This window comes from Camelus ferus, chromosome 10 (genome assembly GCF_009834535.1).
Source record: "Camelus ferus isolate YT-003-E chromosome 10, BCGSAC_Cfer_1.0, whole genome shotgun sequence".
Lineage (NCBI taxonomy): Eukaryota > Metazoa > Chordata > Mammalia > Artiodactyla > Camelidae > Camelus > Camelus ferus.
In genome coordinates this window covers 59,372,089-59,386,463 of record NC_045705.1, presented here as the reverse complement: position 1 = coordinate 59,386,463, position 14,375 = coordinate 59,372,089, and the positions used below count along the sequence as shown (strand labels likewise).

The 14,375-nt window shown below is 34.2% G+C and overlaps 2 protein-coding genes and 1 pseudogene across 2 annotated transcripts in view; 2 read left to right on the top strand and 1 right to left on the bottom strand.

Annotated features, from left to right (window-relative positions):
• Positions 1 to 14,375, bottom strand: part of RNF169 (ring finger protein 169) — an 82,290-nt gene that overhangs the window by 40,221 nt on the left and 27,694 nt on the right. The window lies entirely within an intron of this gene.
• The window catches only part of XRRA1 (X-ray radiation resistance associated 1), a 172,317-nt gene that overhangs the window by 131,631 nt on the left and 26,311 nt on the right, over positions 1 to 14,375 (top strand). The gene's annotated exons all lie outside the window — the stretch shown is intronic.
• On the top strand, positions 8,902 to 10,394 carry LOC102515163 (annotated as a pseudogene).

Here is a 14,375-nt window from a genome sequence, read left to right as displayed (position 1 = left end):
TTTTCCAGCACAATTATTGAAAAGACAGTTCTTTTGCCATTGAATTACTTTTGTGTCTTTGTGAACATCACTTGACTATATATGCGAGGGTCCATTCCAAGACTATATTCTAGTCTATTGATCTATGTCTTTTCATTATGCCAATATCATACTGTCTTGATGACTATCATTTTTAAATCTGGTAGTAAAGTCCTCCAATTATAACAGTCATTATTCTCAGACAACATAATCCTCCATGTAGGAAATCCACTAGAACCTACAAAAAAGTTACTAAAACTACTAAGTGAGTTTTGGATGGTTGCAGGATAGACTATCAAAATATAAAATCAACTGGATTTTTATATACTTATAGGAATTATAATACCATTTACAGTTAACATCAAAAATGTGAAATACATAAGATAAATCTGACAAGATTTGGAAACTAGAATCCGCAAAACACTGCTAAGAGAAACTAAAGAAGACCTAAGAAAATAGAAGGATACCATGTTGACAGGTCTGAAGACTCAATATTATTGAGATGTCAGTTCTCTCCAAATTGATCTATAGATTCAATGCAATCCCAGTCAAAATCCCAGCAAGTTTTTTTGTAGAAACTAGCAAGTTAATAACTAAACTCAGATGGATATACAGAGAACCAGGAAGTCAAAATAACTTTGAAAAAGAACAAAGTTGGCGGATTAACACTAACAGATTTCAAAACTTATAAAGTTACAATAATCAAAACAGCAGGGTACTGGTGTGAAAATAAATAGATCAATGGTACAGATAGAATATAGAGTTTTGAAATAAACAAAAAACCAAATAAATGGATAACTAATTTTTGACAAAGTTGCAAAGATAATCCAATGAAGAAAGGATAGTCTTTTCAACAAATGATGCTGGAATAACTGGGACATCAATTTGCACACCGTATATAAAAATTAACTCAGAATAGATCATAGACCTAAATGTAAAGCCAAAAACTATAAAACTTTTGGAAGAAAACATAGGAGAAAATCTTTGTGACCTTGGGCTAGGCAAAGAATTCTTGGATATAACACCAAAAGCACAATCCATAAGAGAAAAAAGGTATAAACTGTACTTTTTGAAAGTTAAGAATGTCTGCTCTTCAGAAGGCTCTAAGAGAATGAAGAGACTGACACACAGGAAGAAAAATGTTTGCAAAGCATATTCCTGATAAAAGACTTGTATCCAGAACATACAAAGATCTTTCAAAATTCAACAGCAAGAAAATATACATGACCCACTTTTTTAAAGGCAAAAGATTTGAAAAGACATTAAACCAAAGAAAATATACGAAAGGCAAATAAACACACAAAAAGATGCTCAACATCATTACTCACTAGGGAAACACAAACTAAAACCACAATGAGATACCACCACACACCAATCAGAATTGCTAAAATTAACGACTGACCATATCAAATGCTGGCAAACATTGAAAGAAACCAGAACTTTCATATGCTACTGGTAGGAGTTAAAACAGTAAAACTACTTAGGAAAAGTTTGGCAGTTTCTTAAAAAATGAAACACAACTACCTTATGATCCAGCCATCTCATGCCTAAGTATTTATCTAAGAGAAAAAAATATATATGCTATACAAAGACTTGTACATGAATGTTCATAGCAGCTTTATTTGTAATATAAATGGGAACAACCCAAATATCTATCAAAAGGCAAATAAATAAACAAATTGTGACATATGCATACAATGAAATACTACTCTGCAATAAGAAAGAATAAACTATTGATACATGCAACTAAGTGAATGAATCTCAAAATAATTACACTGAGTGAAAAAGCCAAACAGAAAAGCACAAGCAACAAAAGAAAAAACAGATAAACTGGACTTCATCAAAATTAAAAACTTCTGTGCAAAGGACACTATCAAAAAAGTGAAAAGCCAACCTACAGAATGAGAGAAAATATTTGCAAATCCCATATCTGATAAAGATTTAACATTCAGCATACATAAAGAACTCTTACAACTCAACAACAAAAAGACAAACAACCCAATTCAAAATTGAGCAAAAGACTTAAATAAGACATTTCTCAAAGAAGAGACACAAACGGTCAATAAGCACATGAAAAGACACTCAACATCATCATTCATTAGGGAAATACAAATCAAAACCTAATGAGATACCCACTAAAATGATTATTTTTACAAATCAGAACATAACAAGTGCTAACAAGAGCATGGAGAAATTGGAGCCCTCATAACATTGCTGGTAGGAATGTAAGATAGTGCTGTAGAAAACACGTTTTCTCAAAAAATTAAACATACAATTATTCCTATGACCCAGCAATGCCACTCCTAGTGATATACACCAAAGAAATGAAAACAGGGAGTCAAACAGTTATTTATATGCCAATGTTTACTGCAGCATTATTCACAATAGCCAAAAAGTGGGACAACCCAAGTGTCTATCAGGAGATGAAAGGATAAACAAAGCGTGATATACACACTTAATAAAATATCCAGCCATAAAAAGGAATGAAGTATTAAAACATGCTACAATGTGGATAAACCTTGAAAACATTATGCTGAGTGAAATAAGCCAAATACAAAAGGATAAATATTGTATGATTCCACTTACATATCTAGAATAGGCAAATCTGTAGAAGGAAGAAGTAGGTTAGAGGTTATTAGGAGCTGGGGGGATGGCAGAATGGGGAGATATTGATTAATGGGTACAGAGTTTCTATTTGGAGTGATGAAAAAATTTTGGAAAAAGAAAGTAATGATTGCACAACACTGTGAATGTACTTAAGACTACTCAATTGTACACTTCAAATGGTTAAAACGGCAAATGTTATATTATGTATATTTTATAGCACTTAAATAATTGAAGTGTTATATATCCTATTACATACATATCATGAACTTCCAGATAGCTTTCTTTTAGATACTACAGTAAACAAGTTGTATGACAGGTTCACTCAAGGCAAAGGCAGTATTTTAGCAGGAGACTTCAACTTCTTCTGGTTAGAATCAGGTAGTTGAATTTTCTCCTAACAGCTAAGCACAGAGGCAAACAGAATTCCTAGCCATAGGGCAATGCTCCATCGAAGGAACAGGCTATTGAACTCACTAGATTCTAAAATTCTGTTCATGCAAGGGCAGCAATGCCTGTACAATATTTGAAGCTAATCCACATGTCTTGAATAATACTCATTTCATCATGAAAAATTACTTATCTTCATAATTGTAAAATCTAAGTGATAGGTATACAGGGGTGCATTTTATTGTTCTCTCCACTTTTATGTTTGTTTAAATGTTATGAAAATTAAAAATTTAGAAATCATTTATAACATCCATTATGCTAGTTAACAAACCTCAAGTTCTGGGTGATTATAGAGCTAACTAAAGGGCTTTTAGGAGCCTCTGCAGAGAAAAGTTCAGATTACAGTCTTTCAAATGCCATGTAACTATTCCACTATTCCCCTTCAGTGCTTCAAATGTTAACTAGCCATCCTTAGAGTTTAGATTAAAATACATATACATATCAGACTGTTTCCAAATGAAATATTTTAATATACATTTCATAACACACAAAACACACTTCTATCATGGATTTTTAACACAAATTGCTTGTGTCCAATTACTTGTTTTCAAATCTTTCCCTAAACACTATGAGCTTCTTTCAGTCTGGAACCATGTCCTATTCATCCTTCATTTCTTCTCTCCTACTTGAGTTCTAGACACAGGGCCTGTGTTCAATAAGTTCAGTTCCACAAATATTTACAAAGCACTAGAGTCTACATGTGAGGCACTCCTTTCAGTGCTAAGGATACAACCCTGACCAAAAATGACAAAGCTCTTTGCATGGGGCTTATGTTCTAGCAGAATGTGGTTGAAATGAATGACGTCACTGGACTAATTAATTTTTAAAAGGTCCTTCCAACAAATATTCTCTGCAGTATAAACTATACCTATTTTGGTCACTGTACCAGTCCCCCTGCTTTGGGGAGCTTCTCTCAATTCCACAATAAAAGATAACAGACCTGGCAGTGCCATGAACACAGAGCTAGTAGGAAAAGTCCTGCCAAATGGTACTTTAAAGATTAGGAGTTCACCAATCTGTAATTTTCTCATTTTCTTATCTAAGTAAGAAATGATCCACCACCCAATGATAGTAGACTACAGAAATTATTTGTGAGAGCTGTAGGACCTTCTAGCCTCGTGGTGTTTCATTAATCTTCCCCCCAAGACACAATAACAGATTTTTTTCCTATAAAATAAGATGATTATATATAAAAACATATAGTAAATTATATGAGTTATATATATTTAACTCATTTTCTAATTATTTCTGGGCCAAAGGTTCTCAAACTGGGACCCAAGACTCCTAAGAGGATTCACAAAGGTAATAATGGGAATCTTTAAGTTAATTTCCAATATATATATTTTGTTTGTTTGTAGACTTGGTCTTTTTTTTTAATTGAAGTTTAGTCAGTTTTACAGTGATGTTTCAATTTCTGGTGTACAGCATAATGTTTCAGTCATACATATTTTTGTTTTCATATTCTTTTTCATTATAGGTTACCACAAGATATTCAATATAGATCCCTGTGCTATACCAAAGAAACTTGTTGTTTATCTATTTTATATATAGTAGTTAGTTTTATCTGCAAATCTCAAACTCCCAATTTATCCCTTCCCACCACCTTTCCCCGCGGTAACCATATTTGTTTTCTATGTCTGTGATTCTGTTTCTATTTCGTAAATAAGTTCATTTCTGTCTTTTTTTTTTTTTAGATTCCACATATGAGTGGTATCATATGGTATTTTTCTTTCTCTGGCTTACTTCACTTAGAATGACAATCTCCTAACAATCTAACAAATCATACACTTATAGTCCATAAGGTTGTAACCACTAAATATCACCATCTCAATAAATAGGCTGAATACACTTTTGTTGCTTATCTAGGGATTATTCTTTAACAGAAGACATCAAAAGTATTTTAAATTGTTAAGGGGGTTGTGAAAGGAGTATAATACAAGATAATAAAGTCGTAGACCACTACTTCAGAAACACTGCTTCAGAACATGATGAACTTGTTAGATATTCAAATTAGTGTCAGAATATTTCAATTTACTTCGGTATCTACAGCGATCAATGCTTTATATCTCCTATCTCGTTCATAGACTCTCATTTGATACTAATAGTTAACCACTACTATGGGGTCTAAATGGTGAGTATTGCTGATGCTGCACACAAAAAGAAAGTGTTTGGGATAAGTAAGGACTACCTGAAGCTTCCATCTCACAGCATCCAGAAATCATAGCAAATGAACTCTTGCAAACAAGGCTAAAGCCACGACTTCGACTTGAGCAATCACTTAAATAGCACCAGAGCAACTATTTGCTCTTATGACTTATACCTAATTTTAAAGAAATCACATTGACAATACTATGCTCCCTTCACTTTAAATTCTTAAACACCTTCCAATTTAAATGTTATGTTTAGAATTAAATATATATAAATATACATGCCAACATAACATTTTACAAATTTTCTCCTTTATGTAAAATGTTTAAAATTACTTCAATATAGGTTTTTAATTATTACATGTGTTATAAAAAATGCACATAAAATTAATTATAAGCATTTAAGTTTAAACATAAATTGAACCAGCAGATATTGTCTAAGTCATATGTTGTCAAGCTAAAAGGCTACATGAAGGGGAGGGCACTCACTTATTAGAAGTGTAAAGAGCTCTAAGTGATGGACTATGAAAAGTCAAAGACAGGTCTTCACTATTCAAATTGCAAGAAAACTGGGAATTCATTTATGGTTCATACCACTAACTTTCCAGCTTCCAATCATAACTTTTTGACAGTAAGCCATTTCTTACTCAAATGAAGAAATTTTTAAAATGGCAGCAATGGAGAGGGGTTACTTTGTGCTAGACTTTTTAGAATTTCAAATTTTAAAGAATAATAATTCTTACAGATTTAATGCAATCCCTATCAAATTACCCAGGACATATTTCACAGAACTAGAACAAATCATAATAAAATTTATATGGAACCATCAAAGACCTAGAATTGCCAAAGCATTACTGAAGAGAAAGAAAGAGGCTGGAGGAATAACTCTCCCAGACTTCAGACAATACTATAGAGCTACAGTCATCAAGACAGCATGGTATTGGTACCAAAACAGACATATAGACCAATGGAACAGAATAGAGAGCCCAGAAATGAACCCACAAACTTTTGGTCAACTCATCTTCGACAAAGGAGGCAAGAATATACAATGGAATAAAGACAGTCTCTTCAGCAAATGGTGTTGGGAAAACTGGACAGCAGCATGTAGCTAGAACAATGTAGCTAGAACAATGAAGCTAGAACACTCCCTTACACCATATACAAAAATCAACTCAAAATGGATTAAAGACTTAAACATAAGACAAGATACAATAAACCTCCTAGAGGAAAACATAGCCAAAACATTCTCTGACATACATTTCAAAAATTTTCTCCTAGAAGAAATAAAAGCAAGAATAAACAAATGGGACCTAATGAAACTTACAAGCTTCTGCACAGCAAAGGAAACCAGAAGTAAAACAAGAAGAAAATCTACGGAATGGGAGAAAATTTTTGCAAGTGAAACCGACAAAGGCTTGATCTCCAGAATATACAAGCAGCTCATACGACTCAATAAGAAAAAAATAAACAACCCAATCCAAAAATGGGCAGAAGACCTAAACAAGCAATTCTCCAAGGAAGACATACAAATGATCAAAAAGCACATGAAAAAATGCTCAATATCACTAATTATCAGAGAAATGCAAATCAAAACTACAATGAGGTATCACCTCACACCAGTCAGAATGGCCGTCATTCAAAAATCCACAAATGACAAATGCTGGAGAGGCTGTGGAGAAAGGGGAACCCTCCTACACTGCTGGTGGGAATGCAGTTTGGTGCAGCCACTATGGAAAACAGTGTGGAGATTCCTCAAAAGACTAGGAATAGACTTAACCATACGACCCATGAATCCCACTCCTGGGCTTGTATCCATAAGGAACCCTACTTCAGGATGACACCTGCACCCCAATGTTCATAGCAGCACTATTTACAATAGCCAAAACGTGGAAACAGCCTAAATGTCCATCAACAGGTGACTGGATAAAGAAGATGTGGTATATTTATACAATGGAATACTACTCAGCCATAAAAACCAACAACATAATGCCATTTGCAGCAACATGGATGCTCCTGGAGAATGTCATTCTAAGTGAATTAAGCCAGAAAGAGAAAGAAAAATACCATATGAGATGGCTCATATGTGGAATCTAATAAACAAAAACAAAAACAAACAAACAAACAAAAACAAAGCGTAAATCCAGGACAGAAATAGACTCACACACAGAGAATACAGACTTGTGGTTGCCAGGGGGGTGGAGGGTGGGAAGGGATAGACTGGGATTTCAAAATTGTAGAATGGATAAACAAGATTACACTGTATAGCACAGGGAAATATACACAAAATGTTATGATAACTCAGAGAGAAAAAAATGTGACAATGAGTGTGTATATGTCCATGAATGACTGAAAAATTGTGCTGAACACTGGAATTTGACACAACATTGTAAAATGATTATAAATCAATAAAAAATCTTAAAAAAAAAGAATAATAATTTTTATATATGGATTACCATGTGCCAGGCACTATTTTACAGTAACCCTATAAGCTGGGTACTATGGTGTCCATTTTACAGACCAGGAAACTAAGACATGGAGAGATGAACTAACTTGCCCAAATTCACATGTAGAGCCAGGATCTGAACTCAGACAGTTGGCTCCTAAGCACTATAACGCCCTGTCTCTCAGGTTAGGGCAAAATAGCCACACCATCTGTATTGTGATTTATCAAGCATCTGCAGTTTTGTTTTAAAGTCTGAGATAAACAAAAAAGTTGCCTCTCAGATGTAAGCAGCACATGAGGCTTTAAACTCTCATTTGAATTCCAGAAGAATACAGCCAAGCTTGCAATTTTACTGAAAGTAGATTACGTGTGAATTTTTACACAAATTTGAATAGAGATAGGACACTTTAAAAATTATTTTATGGAATCTTTTTTTAAACATCACATTTTTAAATGTTACTTCTGATTCTTAAATGGTTAGGCTTTAAGGAAGATATCGGCATGCATGTGATATATTACAAAGATATTTTCTGTTATTCTATACAGCCATCAAAACTGTTGGCTTGGATATTGATATGGAAAGCTTCATCTGATATGCTAAATAAAAAGGTTAGTAAAAATGGCATGCATAGTGTGACCCTAAATATACTGTGTAAAAAGTCAAGCTTAAATTTATGATAGATATATTTTTCCTCCCAGTTTTATCAAGATACAATTGACATACAGCACTGTACAAGTTTAAGGGGTACAGCATGATGATATGACTTACATACATCATGAAATGATTATCATAATAAGCTTAGTGAACATTCATCATCTCATACAGACACAAAACTAAATAGAAAAAATTTTTAACTCTTAGGATTTACTCTTAACAACTTTCATGTACAACATACAGCAGTGTTAATTGTATTTAAAATGTTGTACACTGCATCCCTAGTACTTATTTATAACTTGGAAGTTTGTACTTTTTGACTGTCTTCACTCAATTCCCTCTCCCCGCACCTTCTAACTCGTAACCACAAATCTGATCTTTTTTTTCTATGAGTGAGTTTGTTTCTGAAGTATAACTGACCTACAACACTATGTTATTTCCTGTTAACAACGCAGTAATTGAATATTTCTATACTCAACATGATCACCATGATAAGTCTAGTTACAATCTGCCACCTTACAAAGATATTACATAGCTATTGACTGTAGTCCCCACACTGTACATTTCATACTCCTGACTCACTTGTTTTGCAACTGGAAATTTATACGTCTTAATCTCCCTCATCTATTTCTTTCCTACCCTTTCCCCTCTGGCAACCAACCACCGGAGGGGTTCTCTGTATTTATAATTCTGTTTCTATTTTGTTAGTTTGTTCATTTGTTTTGCCTTTTAGTTTCCACATATAAGTAAAATCATACAGTACTGGTCTTTCTCTGACGTATCTCACTTAGTATAATGGGGGTGGGGGACATTTGCTCTATCCCCATTGTTTCCCAGTTCAGTTTGTTTCTCCATGATGTTTCCAAGTGTCTAGGGAATCCTATCTCTTTGCCCCCTTTCCTGCCTCCCTTTGCACTCTGGAGGCCCAGAGGAATTGTTGGCTGTGACTGTGTTACTCACTTCTCTATATGGAATGGTCAGAACAAAAAAATAATATCAGGAGATATTTTGGCACTAATAGCATGATCTATCGCAAGAAAGATGAGCATTCTGCTCCAACCCATGAGATTTCCAAGGAGAGAGAGAGAGCCAAGACAGTGTAAATGAGAATAAGAAAAAAGACTTGATAAATATTATTAAGGACATGAAAGTTGAATTAAGCACAGTAAATGTACAAACAACAAAGCCACCCAACAGAAGACAACTTAAACGTTTGGAGGCTGCAACTGGCAGACTTCCAAAAGCCCAGAAGATGCCCCCAAAAAGAGAAGTGAGTCCCTGAGTTCTAAGCTAGTGGCAGCTGCATCTGCTGTTGCAGACTCCCTCCCTTTTGACAAGCAGACCACCAAGTCAGAGCTGCTCGGGGAGATCCAACAGCACAAGGAAGACTCAAGGGCACAGAAAGATGGAGAAAGACCTAAAATTAGTTTCAGTAACATCATGTCAGCTACGAAAGTTGCCAGATCTGCCACAGATAGAGTTAGTACGAGATCAGTGCATCAGATTCAGTTTGATGAAGGAGCTGATGATTATGTTGGCCATGAGAAGACCGTTGATCTTAGAAAAAGTTTTAGGCAAAATATATCCAAAGAGAAGAGATAAATACTTGAGCTTAAGGCAGTTATCAAAGAGGCATCTGAAACACAGAGACAGCACCTTCACTTTGGGATGTGGAATTTGCTAAGCATTTAGCTGCAGTCAGTGAATAGCCCTTCCAAAACAGTTCTGAAGAGATGATCCAGTAGACAAAAGAGGGGAAACTCTAGGAGTTTCTAATTAACAATGAAGCAGGTTTTAATGACAATGGTTCAGAATTTCACAAACATATATTTCTCGATAAATACCTAAAGGATTTTCCGAAACAAGGACCAATTAGCCACTTCATGGAGCTGGTGACCTGTGCCCTTTCCAAAAGCCCATATCTGAGTGTTAAGAAGGTTGAATACATAGAGTGGTTTAGACATTATTTTAATAAAAACAGGACATTCTAAAAGAAAATGGCATAAAGTTCAACTGGAGACCATGGAAGTTTTTATTTCAAGCTACTGGAGATTGGTATTATAACCAAGTAAAATAATTTTACTAGAAAAAATGATAAGCATTTAAATATGGTTATTAGGTGGCAGGATTACTGGTAATTTTCCCTTTCTCCTTGAAGTCTTTTTATAACTTGAACTTTTCTTCTTTTTACAACTCACAGTACTTTACAATTCTGCTTAGTTTTATAAGTAAGAAAAAATAAAGCTAATTAAATTTACTAAAAGTCTCACTAATCAGATATTTTAACAAAATATTTTATTTTAAACTAGAGACAGAAGAGTTGCAACTATTTCTAGAAAATACCCTAGTTTGGTTTTCAAGTAGTACTGAAATGATTTTATTTAAATTAGTCTCTAAACCACATAAACTATTATACTAATATAGTAATTTTATAACTACTGATCATCTCTCATAAATAAAAGAAACAAGGAAAAACAGCACATTGCAGATGTAATCTAAATAACCTGCTATTCTAATTAAATTTGATCATGGCTTTGAATTTCCCAAATTATGTTGTTTTTCTTTGAAAAGCACATTACTTGATAAAGTTGTTTTTCCTCATCTGGGTGGCTGTAAATAGCAAAAGAAGAAAAAAACTAGGTGAACATTTCCAGATTTTGAACATCCTAAAAGGTAACAAGTTCTTCCCTCATGCAGTCAAAATTAAAACATACTCTTTTGAGAGTTTTTCCTTCTTAGGACCATACAGCTTATCTGCTCTTAAAGATGTATTAAGAGATTCTATATTTATTTCTTTTTCAAGAAAGAGGTGCATCAGCACATGCCAAAAGCAGGCATTTCCTCAAAGATTACATATTAACATTTCAGATGAAGAAGAAAAAAAGAGAAAATAATATGGTAAAAAGAACTCTAGAAATCTTAAAATACATCTAGTTCTATCATGAGACAGCTGTATATCCCTGCTCAAGTCATTTCTCTAAAAGAAGGGGCTTTAAAACTGGATGATCAACAACTCAATTCAATCAGTATGTAATAAATATGTAAACAAACAAACAAACAAAAACAAAGCATAAATACAGGACAGAAATAGAAATACAGACTTGTGGTTGCCAGGGGGGACGGAGGGTGGGAAGGGATAGACTGGGATTTCAAAATTGTAAAATAGATAAACAAGATTATACTGTACAGCACAGGGAAACATACACAAAACATTATGGTAGCTCACAGAGAAAAAAATGTGACAATGAGTGTGTATATGTCCATGTATGACTGAAAAATTGTGCTGAACACTGGAATTTGACACCAACATTGTAAAATGATTATAAATCAATAAAAAATGTTAAAAAAAATAAAGTAAAGCATTTGCTAGTAAAAAAAAATATGTAAGTGCAAGATATTATATTAGATGTGGTGGAGAGTTAAAGAGACTAAAACAGATCCATCTTGAAAGATTTTACAATCTAACTGGGAAAAATTTTTTTCAACACGCAAACAACCTGCTGCTTCCATGGTGTTACAGAACATATTTAAGTAAATACAAGCTTCTTTTAAAATTAATAAATTTAAAAAATAAGGGAAAGGCCAGCTCAGCATTCAGCTCATGATGCATTGCATAGCCAAATAGACTTACGTGGAACGTTCAAGTTTTAATAAAGTACATTATATTTAACAGTTCATGCAAAAAGATAATAAAAGGAAACATAAAGATATATAATTTCAAAGATAATTAGGCCCTAAAAGTTTACTTACCTTGAAAAAAAATTCCTTCAGAAAAGTTAATGTCTGCCTTATAGAGTCATTACTCACTTCAGTAACCCACTGACTATATCTGATTACTCTATGCTCTGGCTAAGGACTAAGAACTGCAATGCTTACTACTTGAATAATTCAGCCAGCAATGGGGAGAAAATTCTCCTCAAAAACAAATTCTCCACCAAAAACAGTGGTGAGGGAGAATAAAAGAAAATGGATAGGTCAGTAAACTAATTCAGAGAAAGCCTAAACCATTCATGTGATCCACAGAATTATCAAAAGCAATTCATCTTTCCCACTATAGAAACCAGGGAGAAAAGCAGTCTAGAAGCAAAAAGACTATCCCCCCCACCACCTTCAACCTTTCTGTCTAATGATTCAAAGAAGACAAACAAAAGCATGATGGATCATGTTTCCCAACTATAACATAGAGCAACTATTACTTAACCATGTAGTCAAAGTGAAGCACTTAACAAATAAGCAGAAGAAATAATGGTGTAAATAATAGGCTTAATGCAACCAATAAACAGAACTTACAGCAACGCATCAATTGCTTTAAAAGACAAAGTAACTAACAATCTTACATAGATTAGAACCATGAAGAGATCAATATTGAAATAATTTCTCCCTAAAAATTATTTTTTCACTTCAATATATATTTACTGCAGACAAAAATATCTACATTCAAGAATGAATACAACAAAATTCTTCCCTCAATCAGTGTAGCCCAAATGAAGAACTGAACACATGCTAATACTCTCCTTCCACTTAAAACCCTGTGTCAGAAAACTTCTTTTTAATAGAATACATCTATAAAAGCACAGAAAAACAACAACAAAATAGCATGCCATTAGCAATCAAGATCACAAATACCCAAAAGGTATTTGTGGAATGAGCTTCCACATCTAAAGGTTATAAGCAGGGAATTCACAGAAAACGACCAGTAAGCACAAGATGCTCCTCTCTAGTAGTCAGGGCAGTGTAAATTAAAACAATGAGATATTTTATCCAGCAGACAGTAGAATATTAAAAATAATGATAAAGGTTTGGCAAAGATTTAAAGTAAAGGAACTCTTTTACTGTTGGTGAGAGGGTTAAGTTGAAAAAGTCTTTTTTAAAGGCAGTTTGTTATATCCACCAAAATACAAAATGTATATAACATTTACCCTGCACTTTCACTTCTAGGACTCTAACCTAAAGGAAGCATTTGCTTAGATACGTTCATGTATGTTTAGTGCAAAATCTCTTCACTGTTGGGGAAAATGGGAAACAATTTAAATAATCAGCAGATTATTTAAATGATAATAGAATGGTTAAGTGGATTATGCCTCATCCATACTATGAAATATCATTTAGAATTTAAAAGTATCTATATGAAAGTACCCCCAACCCCCGCCAAGAAAACCACATTGTTAGTAAAAAAATTTTTTTAAGTTACAGAATAGATATTATTCCTCAAAATTCCTAGCTTGTTTGAAGTATTTACCATCAGACTATAATACCCACAGTCCCTCTTTGCAGTCACCTATCTACCCGTCTGTCAGCTCCCCTTATTCACAGAAAGACTTCGCATCTAAGTTTCTGCGCAGCCACTCCAGTGATCATTTCTGAAGATTTCAATATCAGTATAATCTGTTTCTTCACTTCCTTCTAAATAAATCTTCCATCCTACTTCAGTTATCTCTCCCACAGTCATAACCCAAACCTTGTCACATTCAACAACTAAACCACCTCCAAGTCTCAATTTTAAGCCTCTCACCACTTCCTAGCTTTTCAACTTTACTTGTATGCTAGTGACCCTACTTTTACAATTCCGTATCACCATCAAAAGTTCCAGTCCATTGACTCTCCCACTCTTACTGTCCATGTGTCCCTCATGCCCTCAACTCCTTCCTTAAATAACCTCCTTAAATAACCATGGTCCAAAACTACAACAACTTCCTTGTTACATCTTCAAGTCCACTGCACCTCTCCCTCGATCACACTTCTGGCAAAACCCTAACCTTGGTTAAACTCAACACATTGCTTACTCCAGAAGTGTCCTAATTAGTCTTATTTCCATTCTTGTACCATGATGCAGAGACAGCTAGCTGCCTATGCAATATCCATTCTTTCATTCCTTACTAAAAGAACCCTGACTTTACTTAGGAAGTTAATGTACCCAGCTAAAACACTATGCTTCCCAGACTCCCCGGCAGCTAAAGGAAGTCTGTGACAGCGAACTATAAAAATAGGTGAAGTCACTGAGTGGGACTTTGGAGAAAGCTCTTTAAAAGACCCAATACAGCTGACATACACCCTTCTG